At 35.5% G+C, this 24,441-nt stretch overlaps 1 long non-coding RNA gene across 1 annotated transcript in view; it reads left to right on the top strand.

Moving 5' to 3' along the window:
- The window catches only part of LOC113951784, a 193,527-nt gene that overhangs the window by 10,023 nt on the left and 159,063 nt on the right, over positions 1 to 24,441 (top strand). Inside the window, exon 3 of the long non-coding RNA XR_003529271.1 lies at positions 6,706 to 6,709. This is a non-coding gene — a long non-coding RNA (uncharacterized LOC113951784). The remainder of the gene's footprint in view (positions 1 to 6,705; positions 6,710 to 24,441) is intronic.

Below are 24,441 nucleotides of genomic sequence, written 5' to 3'. Positions count from 1 at the left end.
GAGAACACAGCTGTACTGGGCAGGGCACGTCTCCAGGATGAAGGACCAACCACCCCCTCCCTAAGATCTTGCTCTATGGTGAACTTGCCACCGGCTGCCGCATGAGAGGAGCCCCAAAGAGGAGATACAAGGATTGCCTGAAACAACATCTCAGCCTTGGCCACATTGATCACCAGAACTGGTCTACTCTGGCCTCCAATCGGGAGGTCTGCAGACACACCATCTATAACGCTGCTGATGCCTTTGAGAACGCAGCAGGATCACCCTGGAGGAGAAAAGACAGCGCAGAAAGAATCGTGTCTTGCAGAATTTACCACCTGGGGAGTCTTTCTGCTGTGCCTTTTGCAACCGGACGTGTCTGTCTCGTATTGGCCTTTTTAGCCACCAACGTGTTTGTAACAACGTGGGCAGAGCCCTTCCCAAATCTTTGTTTGTAAAGCCCAGCCATGATGATGATGATGATGATGATGATGATGATGATGATGATGAGTGTTCAGATGGCCTTTTATGTGTGCCAAAATCTTCCTTGGATGAAAAGGAGTTCTGTTAGCCAACACTTTTTTGATTCCCTCAAGTCTACAGTGAGTTCTTTCATAGGTACAACGCTGCACACACTCCAGCCCAGAATTTGGGTGGGTCACCATAAAAATCTGTAGCAGAACTTAAAATTCTTGAGGAGAGTTAAACTTTTTTTTTTATTGTCTTAGTTTTTACAACACAGTAGCACTATATCCAGTGTTAAACAGCTAATGTAAGGCACGCTGAAACTCTAATGCAGACTTGCAAAGTCTGAAATAACTTAAGCTCTCACCTTTTCCATGCAGAAAACCTGGAAATTTTCTTTGTACTTGATCTTGTGAAGAGTTAAAGACATTTAGAAAAATTTCATGAGTGTCTATTTCCCTTAAATTTCAGTAGAAAACGTTTTTGAGTGTTATTGAAGGTCTGTAACTGCTCTTGACAAAACATTAAACATCTATAAACTCAGGCTCTGAGGTTAAGTGTAAATATAATTGCTTAGGAGTGGAGAATATGCAGACTGACAGGTCAAATGATATGCAGGGTAAGAATGTGAGAGTGGATGATTAGATTTTTTAAAAAATTTTAATCCACCCAGTGTATTGTCCAGGGCACATGTTCCTCTGTTTTGTTACAAATACGTGTCACAGGAATTAAATACTGTTAATTTACTTTAACACAGAAACTTCACATGTGCCTGTTTAATCTGTTTTAATCGTGGTATCTGCGTTATCACTTCACAGGGAAAAGTTAAAATCTGAGAAAATCAGGTTACAAAGATGAAATTAAAGGGAAATTTTTGCCTAGCACCAAACGCCCTTTTTTGATTTTATTAGTGGAAAACTTAAAAATCTACGAGAGAATGCAAATATTGTAATCTTTTTAATGAGGTAATAGTTTTGAAAGTAAACCCTAATAGTAAAATTATATTCTGACCAGATAGTTCTAACTGGGAAAGCTATTCAGGAAAATATGGCTGTTATAATTTGTGACATGGAAGACACTAATAGAAATGTATTCCATAAATGTAGAACATGTGAGAAAGAAATGGAAGAATATTGAAAACAGCACAGAATTTCAAAAAAAGTCAGTGATAACGAAAGAGGCTGAAGTGATAGCTGCAGGGGTGAAGACCTTGTTTCACTTTATCCTTGTTCAGGATAAACTTCGTAGGTTTAAAATTCCTCACAATGTTTAAGTCTCAACTTTAAAGTCTGATTTGAGTCTAGGCCAGAAATTCTGTATTATCATTATTCTTATCATGTATCTGTAGTTTGCATGCGTTTCATTTGTCTCAGTACTGGTTTCAAACCATTAAATGTCAAATGTTAAAGACCAAGTCATTGTGCTAATGTCTAATATTGCTAATTTTGTACTTACGTTGTTCCTGAAAACTATGAAGAAAGACTGTGAGGTTTCAGAAATGAAACCACTAACGAGACATTGAAAAATTCTGAAGGAACTGCACTTATTCTGTACTGATAATTTTCCTTTGGATTACATTTTTTTTAAATTTAATTTTTAAAATTTTTTAATTTAATTTTTTAATTTAATTTTTTAAAATTTTTCCTTTGGATTACATTTTTAATTTTTTTTTTATTTTAATCACAGTGTAATTTTATAGATGCCTCACGAAATAAAAAAAAAAGTTTTGAGTTTACAATTTGCTATATTTTCAGCTACAATTCTGGTATGATTTTGTTAGTAAAAAAATGTACAATCTTGATAGTCTAGCACTGGAACCTCTTCCTGGGAACATTCTGAAAGTTTTACCAGAGAAGGCCCTGCACAACCTGACTTGTGCTGACCCTGCTTTGAGTGACAGGCTGGACTAGAGGACCTCCAGAGATCCACTGTAATTTTGTTAATTCTATGACATTTTAAAAAATGTCAACCTCATGCTTAGCTTTAAAAATGCCATTATCAGCTCTAAAAATGCTTTAAAAAACAATGCTTGACTTTAAAAACGGTAGACACTCTAAACTCCAAAATGAAAATGCAGAAGTGAGACCATTTTCCTCTAGCAAAGTAGGACTTGAATTCCTCTTTTTGTTTCTGCAGCATTCAGAGTTTGATACTTTTAACTCCTCAAGAACGTGTCTTCTTCTCCAGCACCTTTGTGTGCTGCAGGCTATCTATAAAACTAATTTTGGAGACATGTTCAGACATTTAGGTTCAGCATGTACCTGCTGGAAGTGCTGTGAAACGGCTCATGATAGATGATAAATTTGTTATTTGGTAAAGGATGCTGTGCATTAAAACCTCAATCTTCACATCAATACTACTGGAAACCTGGGACATGCTGCAGGGCCTTCTTTTATTATTTATTTTGGCCAAGCCTTCTGAGAAAATATATTTTATTTTAAGGCCGCAGGTAACGAACTCGCTGTATTTGCCCAATCATTCTAAAAAATTAATTTTAAATTATTATTTTTTAAAAAAATATTATATTAAAATTATCATATTAAAAATTATTATTATTTTGTGTTTTCATTTATAAATGCAACAACATCCAGTACATCCAGTATCTTCGGAGTGTGTAGCTAATGAGAAAATGGATTAAGTGCATATAAACACATAAATCAGTACATGCTCATTTAGCTGCCAGGTTAAGTGATTATTGCAATGACTACCTCAAGAAAGAAAGGAGCAGCAGAATGTGTTTAGTGTACCAGATATTCATGTTGTGCTGTTACTGTAGATGAATATGTGTTTATGTGAGAAATATTTTACAGCTGGTAACTGTTTGTGCTGGAAATGCTTCCTTTGTTTTGAGAGCACTATTGAAAAAATTAAAAAAAAAATTCATTTGAGCCCTATGTTCTAAAAGCATTTTGATATTCTGAGGCCATCAGGTGGACTGTGTAGAAGACCACAATTATGTGTTGAGAACCACTCTTTAATTGTCTTGAAATGCAAGTTCACAGACTTTGGGCATCACTTGAACTTCAGTGTCTCAGAAGCGGGCATTGGGTGCATATTTGTCTCTCTAGTGAAGTCAAAATTAGAGGGGAGAACATTTTTGCTTTCTTTCATGCTTCATATATACTACACCAAAAAGAATGAATTAAATCACTTAGTCAGTCCTGTACTCTCAATTTATAGGATATGTGGAGCTAGTATTTAATTTTTTTTATAGGTCATAAAATATCTATTGCTATGGTATTAATTTTAGTTTGTATCTCTTTATACCTTGTGTGAAATAACTGAATAAAATCGAATAACATAACAGAATTACGTCAGAGTCTTTGTAGAATAACTTGTACAAATATTGGCTTTCTAGCTCCTTTTTTTAATATGCATGTTTTAGAAATCCCAGTTCTAGTGGATCCAGAACTACTAGAATTATTTAAATACCGTGAAATAAAAACCATTCTGATTTTATATAGACAGAGAAACATCTTTTTTGGGAAGATTTTAAGTATATAAAGTTGCTGAGTGTACTATTTTAAAAAATAGTACACTTAGGCATAAGTTAATGGTGTTTACCATTCTTATGCCACTGGCATTGGCATTTCTATTCTGCATGCTAAGCATCATGCAAAATGAATTTATAAGTTTAACATTAAATCAACGTTGTACCTCAGGGTTAAATAAGAAAATGGACTGTAATATTTTGATTTGTGTTGTAACTTCCTATCAGCACCAGCTGCTATTTTTAAAGGCAGACTTTTTTTTCCTACAAAAATCGGTGCTCTGAGTACTATTCCTGCACCTTTAAACCCTTCATGTTGAGATACTTTTTGTTTTTCTTGCAACAGTCAGTTATCCCCTGTATTCTTCCTTGAGCTTAAGGAAGATTTTACCTGGGCCAAACTTGCCTGATTCTTCTTCTTCTATTGGATTTATTTGCTTCTCCATTGCACACATCCCTGAATCTAAACTTGACTGCTCCCCAGAAACACTGGTTATTTTTGTTTTTCAGTTTAAGTAAGTTCTTGTGGTCTGGGAGCTGCTTCCTAGAATTAAATGGGGAAAACTTTTTGGGATATATATATATTTAAGCCAATGTTCAGTGCAATGAAGACTGCAAGACAATGTGCACATACTTAAGAGGAAATTAAAATGGCACTGGAAATCTTCATACATTTGAAGATTATTAGTGTTTGCCTTTGAAAATTTGAGCTGGGTGGTAAGGTTTTTCCATTTGAATTTCATTTTATCTGGAATATATAAGGTGAATGTGTTCCTAACCAGTCTTCAGGTCTGGCTTGCATGTAAGTAACTTACTGTGATCAGATAATGGCTATATAGCTACTTATAAGACTATTTAAAAAACCCTCTAAGATAAGAACGAAAGAACATATAAAGTTTCTAAGATATTTTTCCAGACCCTTAGCAAAGTTTCAGCATATTAAAAATGGTACAGTTCTGATTCAGCCTACTTTGACACAGGGCAAAACTCAATATGTCACTTCTGTATAGTTTAATTTCATGAACATAAGTTATATTGTTGGAATGAATAGGTTTAGTTATGTTTAATGTTAAAAATACGTTTTATAAAATGTTAACATTAGTCTGTAAAAATGCCACGCCTTTCTCAGATTTTCTTTCACTGCTGAGGCTTTAAATCCTGACATCCATTTAATCAATGTGCATTGATTTCAGTATTTATTTTTCTGTGTGTGTATACACATATTTTTTCCTGTAAGCTTTGAAAGTTTTAATTATTATGCTGCATCAGAATGTCCAACTTGTGTTACAATACTGTTAACAGTATTTTCTCATGCCTCACTTAGCAGAAACCTACCTTTTTGAAGTGATAGCATTTCATTCCTGGCAGGACAAATGGTAATAGCACTGGATTACTGGATTTTAAGTATAGGTCCTGTATTATAAGTCTCAATTCAGGTAAAATGTTGAGGAGACTTTCCATATGTATAAATGCATTACCTAAAGGTCATGCAGATAACCCTCTGTAGTAGCTCAAATCTGTAGTGTAGAATCAACTTTTGCTACTGTATTTATCCACTGGGATTTGGTGAGTGTGGAAAATTTCAACATTAACTCAGTCCCTCTCATGCAACTCTGTACTGACTTCTTTCAGTGTCAAGTAAAAAAAGGTTCATTCCTTGTTTTGAATATACAGTTCTTTCTTGTGGTTTGGGTTTGGCTTTGAATCACCATATGTTTGTAGGATTATGATTATTCTAAAATAGAACTATTTTGCACATGAAATCATTGCTACAAGCATATTTCTTGGTAAATGTTAGATATTCTATTCCATACTTACGTTTAAGGGGACATTTAGCATCATTACAGTCTCTGGTAATCAGAAAGTAGGTCAAATTATCTAAGCATCACTAGAATATTTGGCAAATTTCAGAGTTTTATACTTTACTGATGATAATATTTTGAGGAGCACTGTAAACTACATCTGTAATTAAAGTTTGATGAATCACATTAAACTCGACTTGGCATGAAGAAATGTTGCACGTGACAAAGTCTGAAATGTAAACTTTGGTTTGATCAAGAGCACCAAGTAGTCAAGCTCCTCACCACTTAATGTGTTAGCTGCATATTTATGACCATCAACATTTGATATTTTGAAATAGGGCATACAGGTTAGTTCTCACAGACTGTTTGTAAACCACTAATTGCCTTTTGTGGAGATCTGTGACCACGAGATTGAAAAAAACCCAGAGGTGAAGAATAAAGCCCCTCTTTCCTACAAAGCAAAACTGAAATGGGTGTCTGATGTGTACTACCACGGCCATGCAATGTTTTCCACCACTAATGAACTTATGAGCAATTAAAATATCAGGGCAAGGCTCACAATAATTGTTATGAAATCAAGGTAGAACAATGCAATAGTTGAATACAAATGATTTTGACTCTTGCTGTATCATCCTTCATGACACCTAAAATTCAATTATAGAGATTCTATAGTTACACTTGAGGTTTTTGACATGTTGTGTTGGCACTTTTAGAGGGAAAATAGCCCTTTCCCTTTCAGTATGGGGCAGATGGAATGATGTTGCTGTTATTCCCGCAATTCACTTCTTCTCCCTATTTCTCCGGGTGCATATAGCATTTATTTTGACCATTCAGTGCAGCTTTAAATGCCAATCCAAACACACCAACACAGACTTTTTTTGTGCAGTGCTGTATGTTGTTTATCCACCCTTCAATCTCCAGCAGTATGGATTATTTTACTTTCCTTTTCCTCAGCTGTTAAGCTCAAAGCCAGGTTCAATATTTACTTTGGCAATTTTATTGTTCCCTCTGGATAGGAACTGATGTCTGAAATTCTAAGAAGATTTTTTTTTTTCTGTTTGTTGATTCCACTGTCAAACTTGGTCTTCAATGGAAAAAATGCTCAAAAGCCAGTCCCTCTAATGATATCTGTTACTTTATCTGCAAGCTGGCCTTCCTTTGCTCCTATCTTGCCATTCTATTAAGAGGAAAAACATGAAAGTTTAATGTGAGACTAACTGGTAGAAAATAAAAACCATGGTGGTACATGGGGAGCATATCAGTTAAATAACACTGATGGGGCAAATTTGATTGCTTCAAGTTTTTTTCCTCTTCCCTCAGGTATTACTGTAGAGTTAATATATGATTAATAAAGGTAGGGTTTTAAAGTCAGGACTTACATTGTAAAAGCAAGACATTAAAGGCAAGTGATGAGTCCAATCTACTTCATTAACCTCTGTAATATTAACTTATTAGCTTTCATAAATCTATCTTTTCAATTTTTCCTTATTTTGGGCATTTTTCAATGTGCTTTCAATGAGTCCCAGGGTATTCTTACAGTTTGGTGGTTTGTGTGTCACTGACAGCACCTTCTGAATCTTCCTAATAATACTGCCTACTTTAACAGAAGTTTACTGTGTTTCACAACTGGGGAAATGTATCAACTGAAAATTACTTATTATTACTAAAAACTCATTGGAGATAAACCTCTTGAAAAATCTCTTTATTTTTTTTTTCTTAAGAGGAATGAATAAAGTTAATAATGTCATTCTGCTTACATGTGTTATCCTGAAGTGATCAGTTTTCAATTGTGTTGTAGAAGCTACAGTTGCTTGCTAAAGAAGTCAGTTTGCTATGTTTAGTGTCGTTTTTGGTGCAAGTAAACTACAAAATATATGCAATTTGAAAACTTTTGGAAGTGTTCATACAAAGGATCAAAAGGTTGATCACTTCATAGGATTTGGATCATTATGCTGCTTTTCTACTGTTTTATCATAACATATTTTAAAATCTGATTGAGCAGAAAGCAAAGCACATATTTTGTATAATCTCTAGAGCTGAAGGTCTTCTCAAGCTATTCGGAAAGGACTCACATGGGAAAGTAAAATCTCTTCTCATGCGAAGAAACTTTCACTCCTCCTCCTAACTAAACCAACCCAAATCCACATTTATTTGTCAGAGAAAGACAAAAAAATAACTATTTACGACATTTCGGTCATTTTATTTAATAGAAATTTGCATTTTGAAACAAAATAATGGTTTTGAATCAGAATATCTGAAAGTTAGGTATCTAAGCCAGAAAATTCCATCTTTTTAAGGTTTTAAATAGTTGGTCTCCAAAACACAGATTTTTTTTTTGCAGAGAGTTCTCATTATGAAGAAAATGCAAAATAACTTTATTCACTTCTTAAATCATTTATTGTCCAAAATAAAGAGAGATTGATTTGAGTTTCAGAGCTGAGCACGCTATGGAGTATGAGTGAATGCTCAGGTTGAAATTCTCATCATATTCCCATAAAAGTTTAGTCATTACGGATTTTTTTAACTATTAAATTTACTTTTTTCCTTGACAATTTCTTTTCAGGGATTCAAATATTCAGTGTGTTTTCCATCAGTGGGATATGCTAATGTGTTTAATTTTTGTTTTACTCTTTTATTTTTTTCTCTATATGTATTAGCAAGGCTGTATTATACTTATTTTCCCTGGTAATTAGTCCTTAATGTTCCACAAAACTACAGGCTACCAATATTTAAATATCTGAGTTGTGGTATGCAGCAATTTATCATGTTTTCTTACCAACTGCATTGATCCCATATGTCATTTAAGGCTTAATTTTGATTAAGAACATTTAATAAATTCCAACTCATTTTAATAAATTGACTGTGCATTGGTTCAGACCTTATAAATGACTTCTAGAAATGAACAATTTGAATTGCTACAGGCCAAATGAGACTATTTTCAAACAAGAATTATTTTCCTCACACTCTGGATAGCTGACCAAACTCTTCTTATTTTTAAAATAAGATTTTGGATTTCCTTTAAGAAAAAAAGTGTTTCCTTCAAAAAGAAAGTATTTCCTTTAAAAATAATCATTTAACTTTCTCTTATTTTTGCTCTTTTTCTTTTTCCTCCTTAGTCAAGATAAACTTTGTGTCAAACTTTCTTAACTGAGAACAACCTTCCTCTTCTTCTTGAGATATTACGAAACTTGTCTGGCCTCTGTTTTTATGGATTTGTGAACATCAAATCTTTGCAACAAAGAACCCACAGTTCAAAAAAGAGACCTTCTACAATTCTACAGTTCTATAATTTTTCAATACAACGACGTGCAGTGCTTAACAAACCTTAAAATATGCATTTTAAAATATGTATGTTTCTAAATCTTAAGAGTAAAGGATTTTTCAGACTGAAATTAAACAATGGACGAGAGTTTTTTTCCTTGTGTCTGTGCCTTCTACTTGGTCTCAGCACTATTTTTTCTTTATGGTCTGGCTCTATCAAGGAGTTACATATTTTTTTTGACTGTACAATTTTCTTGAGAGGTTGAATTCATTATCATCAATGGCAGTGTCAGATAATACATTTAAATGCCTCCTCACAAATTCATTCTTTTTTTTTAAAACTGGAGTAACAGCCACAAAAAGGGTAATAGTAGAAGTCTGAAGTATTAGCCAAAGAAGGAAAATCTTTGTTCAAATCAAAGAAATGTAGATTCCTACTGTGATTCTGAGTTATCACATCTGTCATGACCTTGTATTATTTTACAGATCTGGTTGTAGCTTTAGTAACCAGGTATCCATAGTAACATATATATTCATTTGATCAAAACCTTTTTACGATCTGATTTCTGAAGTTCTGATAGACTGTATTGCTCATTTCAGGAGAAAATTAGAGCCAAACTTTTTCATTTTTTTTAAATATTCTTTATCACGTGGCAGATCATCTTTCCCAAAAAATTTTCTAGTCTCAGAATTTTTGTCTTATTAATGGCAGATATGTAATTTGTGTCATTGATGAGGGCACACATTGCTATATCTTGTGTGTGTTGAAAGCTAATATATGACTTAAACAGCACAGTTTAGAACACAGCACATGCATGTGCTTAGTTTAGCATAGAGAAGGAAACACTAAACTAAAAGCATTTTTCTCATAGTATGTCAACATAAATAAATAAAAATATGAGATGTTGTAGATGCGTTTGTGTTAATTTTTCATCATCTTAAAATAAATCTCTGCAGTTTTGTAACTTTTCAACAAACATAAAGTACTGAACTGCTAAGAGATGAAAGTATAACACTAGTAACACTTCTTCCTATCTTTACCTGTAATTGTCTTCCTTGCGTTACGTTGTTCAAACAGAGATTGCAATGAAAATGTTCCATAACTGTATGTATGCAAGTTTTTCTTCAAATATTTGTGACTTTTTCTTGGAAGGTCTGTTGTTATGCACAGCCCTCCCCTCCCTATGTATTAATTCCTGGCAATGAGAAAATCTGGAGGATGGTGAACTCCATACAACTGACATTTCATTATTATAATTCCAAAAGACATTTTAAGCTAATGCATCTGACTGTGTAATGTATTCTGGTACCAAAAAGAAACTATAATAATCCTTTGGTATGATCATTTACCATCTGTCTCTGTCATCATCTTAATTGCACTGAATGATCTCATCTCCTGACAAATGATGTCAGGTACAAAAAAACCTGTGTATCTCACATGTTCATTTTCATAAATACTAATAATTTAACACAGGGATGAAAAATGGGCTTGTCAACATTGAATATGCATTGAGAGTAAATATCAGAAGTTGCTAAATGCTGATTTAATAGGGTTGGGTCTCCGGTTTCTCTTTCACAATCAAGTAGTAGCAAGAACTGCTGCTGCATTCTATGCTTAGATGTAAGTCTGTTGGGTCATTGTAATGACTGACAAGTGTAGTGTTAGTAAAGATAAAGTAAGGAAAAAATAAGTTTTACGGTGAGTTTCTGGCCCAGGAGGCATATGTGAAAAAAAGTTGATAAAATTCAGTTATAATGATCAGGTATGACACCATACATAAAGATAATTTCATCATTTAGATGCACATAAGCAACACATTTTCCTTGCATGGATTGTTTTCTTCCTGTACCTTTTCCTGTCATATCCTTTTTACCAGCAGCCTCTGCTAGGTTGGCTTCATAGCTTTGTTTCCACTAGGCCAGAAACTTTTGGAAATTATAAGTCAATGTCTGGATCACGTATTGGTATCATTTTATGTGCTGTGCTGTCCTCTCACTCCACTGACAGCAGGGTTAATCCAAAATTGTATCAACGAATGCTGCAAAGCAGTAATTTGGATTTACACTGGCCAGCGCCTGGTCATAGTGAATCTGAAAAATCGGCCCAAAAGACTACTCAGAGACATTTTTTTATCTTTAAAAAGCAAGGTATTTGTTTATTCAACATTGGGAGCAAGCCAGCTCACGCTGGACAAACTTGCTCTACTTGCAAGTGTAAAACTAAGCCATTTTATACACTTTAGATCCATGGTTACATCATTTATTACACATATTAATAAGCAGACTGCTCTCTGGGCCAAGTCTTTCCAGACATGTCCAGTCTTCTACTGTGGGGTCTTCTCCTCAAGCCTTCATCCCTCTGGTGGTCACCATGGACGTCTTCCTCAATTTGACCTCTTCAATGAGTTGACCTGAATTCTTCAAGCTTGAAAATCCTGGCTCTGGGTCTTCCAGATCTTATTCAAACGTCTAGTTTACTTAATTTATTCCTGTGTGTGTACCACTCCTATTCTTTCTATAATAAGGCCTTTGGTCCAGTGACCAGAACAGAACATGATATTAACCAGTTAACCAGAACTAAAATGTTCTTCCAGCAGCACAGGTATTGGGTTTCTTAGCAGGCCAAGATATCTCAGTTAACTCTTTTAGGCCTGGCTCCTCTTTCAATAGCATGGGCCTTGGAGGCTGAAGAGAAACTGAAGTCAGACAGTCTTTCCTACAATCACTGCAGTGGTCTCTGGTGACAGAGTTCACTCCAGGAGCTGGGAGTGGGGATGGACAGGAAGCTGAACCAGAGTGTGCCCAGGTGGCCAAGAAGGCCAATGGATCCTGGCCTGGATCAGGAACAGTGTGGCCAACAGGTCCAGGAAAGTGATTCTTGCCCTGGACTCAGCGCTGGTGAGGCCACCCCTGGAGTGCTGTGTCCAGTTCTGGGCCCTCAGCTCAGGAAGGACATTGAGGGGCTGGAGCAGGTCCAGAGGAGAGCAACAAGGCTGGGGAAGGGACTGGAGCACAAGTGCTGTGAGGAGAGGCTGAGGGAGCTGGGGCTGTTCAACCTGGAGAAGAGGAGGCTCAGGGGAGACCTCCTCACTCTCTGCAACTCCCTGACAGGAGGGGGGAGCCGGGGGGGGGTTGGTCTCTTTTCCCAGGCAACCATCAGCAAGACAAGAGGGCTGGGTCTTCAGCTGTGCCAGGGGAGGTTTAGGTTGGATATCAGGAAGAATTTCTTTCCAGAGAGGGTGCTCAGCCATTGGAATGGGCTGCCCAGGGAAGTGGTGGATTCTCTGTCCCTGGAGGTTTTTAAGCTGAGACTGGATGTGGCATCAGTGCCATGGGCTGGGAACCACAGCGGGGTTGGATCAAGGGTTGGACTTGATGATCTCAGAGGTCCCTTCCAACCCAGCTGATTCTATGATTCTGTGATCCTGGGTCAGGGCACCAGCAAGCAGCAGCCGAGTGCTGTTGTTTACTGTCACAGAATACTGTTGATTTGTGGAGAAAAAGTAACCAGATTTCAATGTTGGGTGAAATGATTAGTAGGTAGCTCATCAATCAGTGCAAGGGTTTTGGTAAAAAGCTCTGCAACATGATAAATATCTATTCCCTGTAACCTTGGCTTTCATTCAAGGCAGTGGAAGTAGGAAGAGAGTGCAACTTCATCAGAAAGATTTGTTATACTCCATTATAAAACATTGTAATACAGTGAAAATAATAAAAATTAATTTTTCTTATTGCCATGCCTTCAAAAACTCCGATCAATCTTTTTTTCAGCAGATCTCTTTTCTAGGTTATCAATTTGACTTCTTAACACATTACAGTCTTTAGTATTCTCAGTTAGAATAATGCTCCATACATCAATCAATTTACCTGAGCCATCACATTTCTCTTAAGGCTTTTTTTTATCTCAGTGACCCAGTTTTCTTTTCTGATGACTTCAGAATAACCTCCAGAAATGATGGGTTAAAGGTGAGTTTCTTATTAATCAATATACTCAGAAAGTCACAGAGAAACTGTAAACCCCTAACATTTGGAGGGATATTTCTTCAAGGGTGGCACAAGGGCTGAAGGTATCTTTGCTTAGCACTGGACATGTCTTGCCCCTGGACCTACCTGTGAGCAAAGTTTGGTGCAGAAATGAATTTTCAGCCATTGGAGTCTGGATATGAGATTCATCATTCCTTGACCCTGCAATGACTAATTGTTTATAAATGGAAAATAACTTAGGGGAGTATATTAGTTTTCTGATCCTTTTAGAGAAGTGCATTAATAAAAATAATTGTTGGCAGATCTTTTCAAGGGTTGTGTCTGCAGCTGGACAGTTTTACTGATCCTGCTGTTTCTACTCTTCAGGTCCCTTACTGTTTGATGACAGGATGATAATCATTTATTGACAGTGCTATGTTAGAAGAGCAAGGAGAAAAGGAGGTCTGAATCCTCCCTAATTGCATAATATCCCTATCTCATATATGTTTGAAAGAAAGATACCTTTAGGAATAGGAAGGAAAGAATCTATAGGGCTAAAATGAACCGTGTTTATTCTTTACTTACTATAAACTTTCCTAAAAGTTAAGTAAAATTGTATTTGACTTCTCTGTTTCATTATGCTTTATCTTACATTAACCTTATTTTTCATGTTTTTCTAACACTGTCCATCTGCTAAAATGGAAGGATGATGCCGATTTCTGTTTCTTACCTTCAGATGTATTAGTAGACTACTTTTCATAGTGTTAATGCTTTCTGAAAATCGTGCTCCATAACGAATGCTAGACTCCACAAATATTTGTTAGTTCAACCTGCACTTCTGTAATGGTTTTTCACAGTGAGGTGTTTGAATTCCTAAGCAAGAGGACAGCCAGCTGTGTAGAGGAGACAGTGACTCATCTTTTTGTGCTTGATTGTAGGGTCCTGAAGCAGCAGCCTGAGGGCTCACAGATGTTTTCAGGATAGGATGTAGATGTGCTGTTCAAGGCTTCAGTCTTTCTACATGCTTTAGTCTTACAAAAACTTTGAGGAGCAAGATCTGGAGTAATTAAATCGTTTGTGAATGAAAACAAACTTATTGAATGAATTGCTTTGAAAGTTCGGAATCAAGCTAAGCTTAATGAATTTTTATTGCAGATTGGAAAGGAATAATTTGAGGAATTACTTTTGATGTCTTGCAAAGAAGCTTTTTCTTAATTTATTTTTATGGCAAATAGGAAAGGAATTTGTGGCTCATATTTGGATTTTTGTGGGGTTAAGAGAAGAATTGATTGGCTTGTTTTTAGGATTTTAAACATTGCAGAAAGGAAATAAATGACTGGAGAAAGAACTTTTGTCTCTGATTCATCCCAAATAATTAAATGTTTGTTTCAACATGGACTAAACAATTCTGTAATTAAAATGACTGCTTTTGACTTTTTAGTAGAATATTACAATTTGCAATGTATTATTCTAGGCTCTGACCTTTACCCAGGTAGTAGGGCTTTGATCCCCAAAACTTTTTAAATTAAATCCTATCTTACAGTGATAATTGTGATGATAATATTGTAATTCTCTATTGTCTGGATATATATCCACATATAAATCAGTGGATTTATATGACCATTCTTACTCTGAGAGATCGAAAAGCTCCACTTGAGTAAGCTCATTCCTTTATTTTTGCATGCATTTTCTTTTCAGGGTACAGGAATTGTATTTCCCACATAGAACAGTTGATCTGTGTTCTTTTAAAAGACCGTACCATTATTACAAAATGTTAGAGCAACATTCGAGACAGAGAAGCAGCCCAGGATGAAACAAAAAACAAGCAAACAAAAAAAAAGAAGATAACATTCTCCGAAACTCTGCAATGAATTTTTCTAGACTGAATGAGCGTTTGGCTTCTCATTAACATAATACTCATCCTTTATGGGTAGAAAACAAATTATACAAAATATCTGCATCCAATTAACACAGCAATGAAAAAGGAACATATCCCACATGTGCAATGATCACACTTGAAAATTGATAATTAGGTTTCATAACTATATTGCCTATTATGAGAATAAGGAAAACTGGAAATTATGTTCTTGTGTATATGTTTAATTAAGGCATCCAGCAGCATTAGAAGACAATGAGTTTCAATTGACATAAACTCAAAGAATTACAGAATCACAGAACATGCCAGGTTGGGAGGGACCCATAAGGATCATCAGGTCCAGCTCCTAACCCTGCACAGGTTAGGAGAGTCCCACCATGAGCATGAGAGTATCATCCAAACCCTCCTGGAGCTCTGGCAGCCTTGGGGCTGTGCCCACTGCCCTGGGGAGCCTGGGCAGTGCCAACCACCCTCTGAGGGAAGAACCTTTTTCTGTATCTACAGCTGACACAGCTCCAGCCATTCCCTGGCTGCTGTCCCTGGTCCCCCCAGAGCAGAGCTCAGTCCCTGCCCCTCCTCTGCCCCTGCCCAGGCACTTGGAACTGCACTGAGGTCTCCCCTCAATCTCCTCTTCTCCAGCTGAACACACCAAGTGCCCTCAGTGTCCTCACACGGCTTCCAATCAAGGCCTTTCCCCATCTCTGTGTCCCTCCTTTGGACACTCTCTAATGTCTCAATCCCTTCCCTACATTGTGTCCCCCCAAACTGCCCCAATGTTGAGGTGAGGCTGCCCCAGGGCAGAGTAGAGTGGGACAATCCCCTCCCTGGTGCCCCAGGACAGGGATGTCCCTCCTGGCTGCCAGGTCACTGCTGACTCAGGGACAACTGGCACCACCAGGACCCCCAGGGCCCTTTCCTGGCTCTACTCTCCAGCCTTTCATTCCCAGTCTTCCGTCCATCCAGGACTGCCCCATCCCAAGGGCAGAATCTGGCACATTCCCTTGTTGAACTTCCCATGGTTGGTGATTCCCAGCCCTCGAATCTGTCCAGGTCTCTCTGCAGGCCCTTCCTGCCTTTGAGGAGTCAACAGTTCCTCCCAGTTCTGTGTCATCTGCAAACTTGCTCAGTGTCCCTTCCACTCCTGCATCCAAGTCACTGATGAAGATGTTGAAGAGCCCTGTGGAACCCCAGCAGTGACAGGTCACAGTCTGATGTCACCCCAGTCACTGTCACCCTCTGTGCCTGACCCCTGAGTCAATTACTCACCCACCATATGATGTGTTTATCCAGCTGTGAGCGGACATTTACTAGAAGTTAAAATTCACATGTTTTGTTGAAAGCAAAGGTTGGGAAAAACAGACTTCAAAACTTTCAGATACTGAGTTATTACAGATCAGGGTCTGTCTCATTATCATACAAATATGGGTGAAGGCCAATGTCTTGCTGTTAATTCTCAGCCTCGGATTCAGATGTGCAGCAAACATACTTCAGTTCTTAATTACCATTGTTGAAACTAAAGCTTCAGTGTAGTATTGGACTTGATGAAATCACATGGACTTTGAAAAGATCAGAAGATTAATTTAGTTGCTTTAGGTTATGGTTAACATGGAAAGTTTTTTGTTTTAGAGAGATTACAGGAAGCTATATTTGTATTCTGGATTTCTTGCTGTTCTCATGCCTCCTTCTTTGCCTCTGTACCATATCATGAAATAGAATATCATTATACTATTTCCCTGTTCCTAAAATCTCTTTTTTGACTTTTTTTTTTTTTCCCTGTTAATTAACTTGCATTTGGCTATTTCTAGCTTTGGCAATATGTAAAGTTAAGTGTATCATTACTTGCCTAAGGTTCACAATATTTCTTGTGCGAGTTTATTTATTGATTTGTTGTATTGTTTTCACTTTCTGTTGCATTTGTGGATCAAATACGAGTATCAAACCCCCTCAAAGCCAATATGCTGTTACTCAAGAAAGTTTAAAACTACCTTGTTAAAGTACTTTCCAGTGTGCACTGAAATTTATTTGACACACTTCTGAAACCTGCAGGCTAAAAAGGATAATTTGGAAGTTAAGGCTGTCCAGATCATCGCTATAAATTTAATAACATACATCTTCTTGCTTTTGTAGAAGATCCCTCCCTCTCTTCCCTGACATGTCACTCCAGAAGAATCATGCATGTCTACCATACAGGAGGCTAAGCAAGTTTGTCATATCTTGAGTGTATTTTAAGACATGAAGTTAGCAGAAGAGTATTATTCAAGCCAAAAATAAACATAAAAATAAAATCACTCAAAAGCTGGGAGAAGCAGAATTAGAATTACTTTGTTTCAGCCATTTTATTTCTTACCTATGTAAAGATAATATCTAAAATATAGGATACTGTTGCACTTTTTCTGCCACATATCTGTCTTGTTTGTTCAGGATAAATGGGGTTCAGGTAAGTAGCTTTTTATCGACAAATTTGGGGTCCTAGGTTGTATTTGCTGAACTCTATGCAAGCTCTACAGTAGTAAGAATAGCAAAAATAAGTGTGCTACGGAAAGTTGCAGTAGTTGAATTAAACATTTAACTGTAAGCAAAGACAGGTTCTGGAAAAAAGTTTAACACTTTCTATAATGGGTGATGCTAATGATCTTGGCTTTTTATTCCCCTTTGCTTTGAAGAGAAAGTGAGTAGATCACATTGTGGCATTAAAGTAATGTAATAAATAAAATAAATTAAGTTAAATTAAACTAACCATCGCTTCAGGGATTCTTCTCTTGCATTGCATGTTTGTGGTCACACAGTGCAGAACAGAGAAGAGAGACTTCTCTCAAGGCAAATTTCTTGCAGATCTTTTGAAGGACCTAGAACAGACTGGAGGCTTGTCTGCTTTCTGCTCATTCCTAACAGCCCAGTATTGACTAGAAGCCAGGATTCTGTTAGATGGATCTTGCATCTCCATCACAACTGGGAAGTAACATTATTGACTGTCTTCCACTGCTGCCTGTAGCTTTGTCTCTCAATTGTGTGGTAACTGTGACAGTCTTTTTGCTCTAGTGCTATGCCAAGAGGTAAAAGCTCTGGATTAGCTCTGAAGAAGGTGCCTCAGTTGTGCATACTATAGGAATTATCTGATTCCTGAAACTACAAAATAAATATAGCATATTTATCACAAGGCTAAAATATACGGATGGATATTCAGCTCACACTTCTTTGATGAGGTAGAATGATGAAGAACAAAAGAGATGATGGTCTGTACTGGTTTGGGCTGGGGTAGAGTTCACTTTCTTTATAGCAGCTTGTATATTGATATAAACCATTGTTAAAACCATTGTTATAAACCATAACGTGGTCAAAGAATGAAATTTTTTGTTATTGTTGTGTTACAGGAAGATACTACAGAGAAAACTCCTAAATTAACCAAAACTTCTGAAAATATTTGGCAAGCACTGATAACAGGTATCTGCAAGTAGTCATACAATTCCCTAGAGTTATTTCTGATTTCTTTTTCACATTACAGGGGATAAATACAATATGAAAACTTTTATTTTTTATTGCAAGCATCAGTCCACGGTGGTGTAAAGGACTTTTTAAAAGCTTTTTAGTTCAAATAAATAAATAACTAAAAAAAAAAAAAAAAAAAAAAAGAAGAAAAAAAGAGAAAATAATATATTTATGGTTAGGTCTTCAGTAATGCTTATATACAGTCATTTGAAGCTATTTCCCTGATAACAACTTTTGTATGTAATTGAACGTTCATCTTTGGTTATTAATTTGATTATAAACCTTTGTTATTTAGCAGACATGGAAGTGGTTTTAGAACTGATTTAATAAAGAAATAATTGAAACAGAGTAATGCACCTGTGACTGCTACCTTAATTCTGGTTGTTACCAGCCCAGCTCCCAGAACCTACACAGATGGTGTTAGTCTACATAACATAACCTTGTTTGGGATGGGAAAGCCTTCAAATGCTCAGATGGACTTCAATGAAATGGATTCTGACATATCTACCCTAAGTTTAAAAGAATAGATGGAAATGTTTAGGTGATGTACAAAATTTACATTCAGGAGGGCAGCAGCTAAAACTCACCCAGCGATGGTTGGGTGGTTGTTTTCGTTTGGTGAGAAGGACTAAAAGAGTCTTCAGTCTTTTTAATCTAATGAATAAGAAAAATGACTTAATGGAAAGAGAAATTCTTAATAGGGGACGCTGGGGGGGGGGAATCCTGGAGCCAAGTGGCAAAGTTGTGATGATATCAAAACCCTTTTTTTTTTTTAATATACCTTTCTCATGAATTATACATCTTTGATAACAGAATTGACAATCATACTATGTTGATATTTTGACACCCTTGAAAAGCATAAGACAGGCATAAAAGAGTAGCTGGAAGTAGATGTCATCAGAAACTCATAAAAGAATTGATACTAATCAATATGAAAAAAATAACCTTGATGTCATTACAGAATCTTGAAAAGGCAGGAACAGAATGGGTCAGTTGCAACTGTCTAAGTGGTTCTTGGAGCTTAAAAAAAATTAAAACTGTACAAGGAAACTGGTTTAAATATATGTTATTCTGTCAGCACTAATGAAACCCTCTGGGATTTCTACAGTGGAATAGAGGTCTTCACACTGTCTAATGAATATTTGCATAAGGGCAAAAATAAGACATTATTACATTTCCTGGTAACAAGTCCTTATAATCTGTGTATGTTAGTCTGACTAAATGTATTTAGTTGTGTACTAGATTTTGGAATTTTCACTTTCTTTACAATAATTAAGCTATTGCTGCTATCTGTACAAGAGAAATACTAACAGCTTAATCATTCATATCAAAGAAGAACAATACAATGGATTTTATATTGTTATAAATATATGTATAAACATATATACTGTTATAAATATATATATAAATATATATCTTATCTTTTATGACGTTTATATGCCTGGTCTGATCCTCTTTGTTTATCTCTAATGAAGAATAATTTGTCTTTTGGGGTAAAATCTCATTTTTGCATAACAAACTTCCCTTCAAACTTTATACATCACAGTAGCTGAATGAAACAATTCTGATCATACCTTCTGGCTGCTTTTGCTCAGCAAATAGGTTCAAGTTTACTGTATGTGTCTTTTTATAGAGCAAAATCACACCTGGAGGAGTATAATTTGATTTAGGTGGACAAAGTTAGAATGTGATTTTCCGATGTAAAATAACATTTAAGAGAAGATTTTATAAGAGAGGCTTAAAAACAATACAAGACACACAGCTACAACACTTACCTATGGGAAACCTCCTGTACTGTCTGTGACATTTAAGTAACACCAAACTAGACATTTGTCATTTGTGTATAATTTTCAAATTCTTAAATTTTTTTACTTGAAACAGCTGGTGAGTTTGAGTCCTATCTAGGATGACAGCTTTACCAACTCACTAACTATTCCTTCTGTTGATAATTTTTAAAATCACCATGTTACTCTTAACACAGAAAATTCTTAAATATTTAAGCACACTTTTTTGTTAGGCTGATAATGGCTATATAATGATTTGTATAAAAGAAACAGAATCTTGTTCAACTTACTCCTCACTCACTTATTCAGTAGGATTAAAATTTTTCACCAGCAAAAATTTTCCTTTGTCTCTTTTAATGCAGGGTTCAAGATGACTACCTGTCTGATAGTTGCTGTTTTGTCATCAGAAAAAAAATACTATAACTTCAGAATTTGAACTGTTTCATTTACCTAAAATGAATGTGCTCTAGTAGTTTTTCTCTTCACCCTTTGGTGAAGAAGCACTTTGTGGCACTGTATTAGATTTTTAATTGAATTTTTAGGTTGAGACAAAATTACTTTCCTTCAGAAGATTCGGGTTGCTCTGTTGTTTTTACTACTTTCATTAATGTGACAGGCTTTTGGTGAAATGATGTCAGATGTTCTATAAAGAGAGCATATTTTACACAGTGTCTTTTAATAGGAACGGAATTCTGAATGACAGACTTTTTGTGCTTTTACAGGGAACATTTTATTGATTCAGAACAAAAATTATATTTTTAAGTGGGCAATTCATATCCAGTTATTTGTTTGTTATTGAGTTTAAATAACTTTACTTTCTCCTTGGTTCTTGTGTCTCTGCCAACAATAGAGAAGTCAATCTCTTTTTTTTCTCTTCTCTGGGCTCAGAGTTTCCTTTCATCTCTCTGGTAAACTTCATTTGAATTACTCCAGTTTGAACTTCTTTCTTGAAAAGAAAAGACTGAAGACCTGACTTAGGTATGTTATGAGCAAGGTTTTATATTACTTATGACTTCTGAAACAATATTTATCTTTTACATTTATAATGGACACAGATATGATTTTGTTCTATCATAACCAAATATATACCTGTAATCAGTGAAATGCAGAAAATCTTAGATATAGGCGCAAGGTATGTGACTTTACACACATTTTAATATTATTGAGCTTGATGGCATTTAGACAGTTCAGTTTTGTTCCACTTATCAAGTTAATACCAGTCCTTCATTTTTTCTCATTTGACTGCCATTTTTCCATGTCACAACATATCAGTTGCTTCACTGAAGTTCAGTATGAATGCCTACTGAATTACCAAATTTGAGAAATAGGTTACAGCAAAAAGCTGTTGGTATTTATTGTTCTCTTTTTTCTTTTTTTTTCTTTTCTTTTTTTTTTTGTTTGTTTTGTTTTTGTTTTTTTCTTGTTCTTTTCTTTTTTCTCTTCTTGACTTCATTTTTTTCATATTATTCTGTCCTTCAGAGCTGGTTTTAAGTCTTGTAGCCTAGTAATATTAACCTAATGCTTTGTACTTTATTTTGTCTTTTTCCTCTTGCAGGCAGTTTACAGTTCTTGAGTCATATGCTACTAGTTTTGACAGATCTTCCAGGAAAGTGTATTATTAACTGTACAAAATAATGGGTTAGTTGTTTCACAGGTGTTGGAAGAAAACACCTTCTTTGTACTGAGTTAGTTTTAGTACAAAAAACTGGACTGCAATTGATTTTGCTACTGTCTCAAATCTGTTCACTTCATAGTATTTGCTTTCATCGTGCATTTATTTTCCTTTCTGGAAAAAAACTCACACACTGTCAAAACAAGGGTGCCACTCTTACTTTTTTCTTGGTATGTATTGATAATCTCTAATCTTTGCTCTTCCCTTATGTATAACCACTTTGCCACACTAATGGTACTGTACTTTCACATGTGTGGAGAACATCTACCACTCGTAAACTTGTTAAAATCTAATTTGTGACTTTTGTAAATATTAACTTCAACCTTCTAAGGGCATGCAAATTCAATTTCCACTCGACATTCTACACACTATGACCTAACACTAAATCTCTTTTGACCTGATGATAGGTTGGTGTAGGTGGATGATATAGATAAAAAGACAACACCTTCTGCCTCCAGCAGTTTTAAACAAAAATGGTGTATGGATTAAGGTCTCTTAAATTTATATTTTTATATTATATTTATATAATATATAATATGTATAATACATATTACATATATTATAATATTTATATAAATATTTATATTTATATGTTTTCCACACAAGAGTTGCCAGCATAAGGCTAATATTTGTTCTTTGACTTAATAAAATGCACTTCAAAATACTGAAATATTCAAAAGCATTGATGTTGCAGATCAGCCTTAGACAGTTGATGGTATGAACACATAAGTTTCCTTTGCAGCTGTGGAGTATGTATGATATAAGAATTCAGTCAGGAACGAGTTGTTATTTTAAATTTGAATGAGATGGTGGAATAGAAAGAATGTAGCATTTAAAATCACAAGATATATAATATTCCTTTGCCTAACATTTCGATTTTCTTGGTTCTTTAGGAGTTTTCTGGAATGGGTGGTCAGTTGGTACCAACAAAATAATGTTTTAAAAGTGTAGAAAACTTATCTTCATACTCATGCTGGTCTCTGTGTATGTTAAACAAGGTATCACAATAAGTTGAATTTGATTCCTTAATATTTAAGTTATTTTAAAAATTATTGTTTATTTTAAGAAACATCAGTTGTATAATTTGTAAAACTAACATCAGGATTATGGTGTTTTTTTAGAGAACTCATTATTATATTGTATGCTCCCGGAGCAAGCATGCATTATTTTACACCTGTTGCAATTTATTTCCAATTAGTATAAGAAAATTGGTTCTATTGCATTCATTATACTGTTATAATTGATCTGATCATATTCATACTATCTCCAGTGTACTGTCTTTATTTTCAAATGCTGTATCTTTTTTAAATGTAGCACAAGTTATAAAACACATATAACATCTTATATGAAAGAAATGTCAGTGGTCTTATGAAACTGGTGGAACGTAGGCCCTCCAACGTGATTCTGCTTTCAAGAAGAGAAGCTGAATCCAGATGAACCTGGATCAAAAAATGCACCTGCATAATTTTATACATACAAATCTCTGACTAATTTGTACCTTAAATTATCACGTATGTTTGCAAATGAGGTAATTGGGCATATAGATCACCAGCTAGATACTTTGCTACCTGTTGGAATTGTGCATAGTGATTAGGAGTAGGTGCTAAGTGTGTGTTTTTGAGCATTGGAACTGAGAATTCTCAAGAAAACAAAAATTTCAGAGGGTGTTTTCTGGACTACACTATTTTTAAACTTTTTTTGTTTTAAAGTAAGAGGGGGGTGACTTTGGCTTGTTGTTTCATTCTGCTCCTTATGTGCTCACAGGACAATTAGATTTTATGTGGAAGAGGGATCAGAAGGAAAATATTGCAAGATAGGATCTAATGTATTTATAAAACACTCAAAGCTAAAATTACTGTGGTTTTTTTTTTTTGTTTGTTTGTTTGTCTTTTTTTTTTTTAGGAATACTGTTATTTACCTATAAAAAGTACAAGTTTGGGAGGTGCCGTTCAACACAGAATAATTGCATGGTTTGTGCCCCAAAATATTATAGTCTAGATGTTTATTGCTAAAGAAATTGAGTCTTAGTTTTTTGGCTGTTGCTTTTTGGAGTGCTGTGTGTGTTCCCCAAGACAGCATTTGCTGGGCAAATGAGACTTAATTTCAAAGTAGGGTGAGCACATGCTGCCCTTTGCACATTTTTGAGTGTTTACAACAACTAGCAAGAAAAATGTTTGGTGATTGTGGTATTATACAGCAATAGTAGACAGCTTGGTGTGAACAGACAAATCAACAGAAGCTCTCTATGGACTGAATTTCTTCTGGCTCCAGAGACTTTACAGGGATCAAACAAACTGAAAAGGACACTAAATGATTTTCTGAGGGATTTAAATAGGGTACAACTATAGGATTGGTTTAATAATTTCATTTGAGAACAGATGTGTTTTATTTCTATCTGTATTAATATAAGAATGGTATAGGAAATATACAAAGAAATGAACATTACTTTAAAATTCACAAGTGTATCTAAGCAAGTACAGTTAACATAAGACCTGTATTCAGAGATGCTGTGGACTAGGCATTTAAAAAAACCCCAAACTATAATGCAATAACAGAAGTTAGTAAAAAACGCATATAATGGTCCGTAAGAGCGGAGAAGACAGGAACAGCGAAGAGAGGGCTAAGAGTAAAGGTACTTGCTTAGATACACTTGTGAATTTTAA

This window comes from Corapipo altera, unplaced genomic scaffold, assembly GCF_003945725.1.
Source record: "Corapipo altera isolate COAL_440 unplaced genomic scaffold, ASM394572v1 61305, whole genome shotgun sequence".
In the NCBI taxonomy this organism is placed as follows: Eukaryota; Metazoa; Chordata; class Aves; order Passeriformes; family Pipridae; genus Corapipo; species Corapipo altera.
This window is presented reverse-complemented; position numbering and strand designations above follow the sequence as displayed.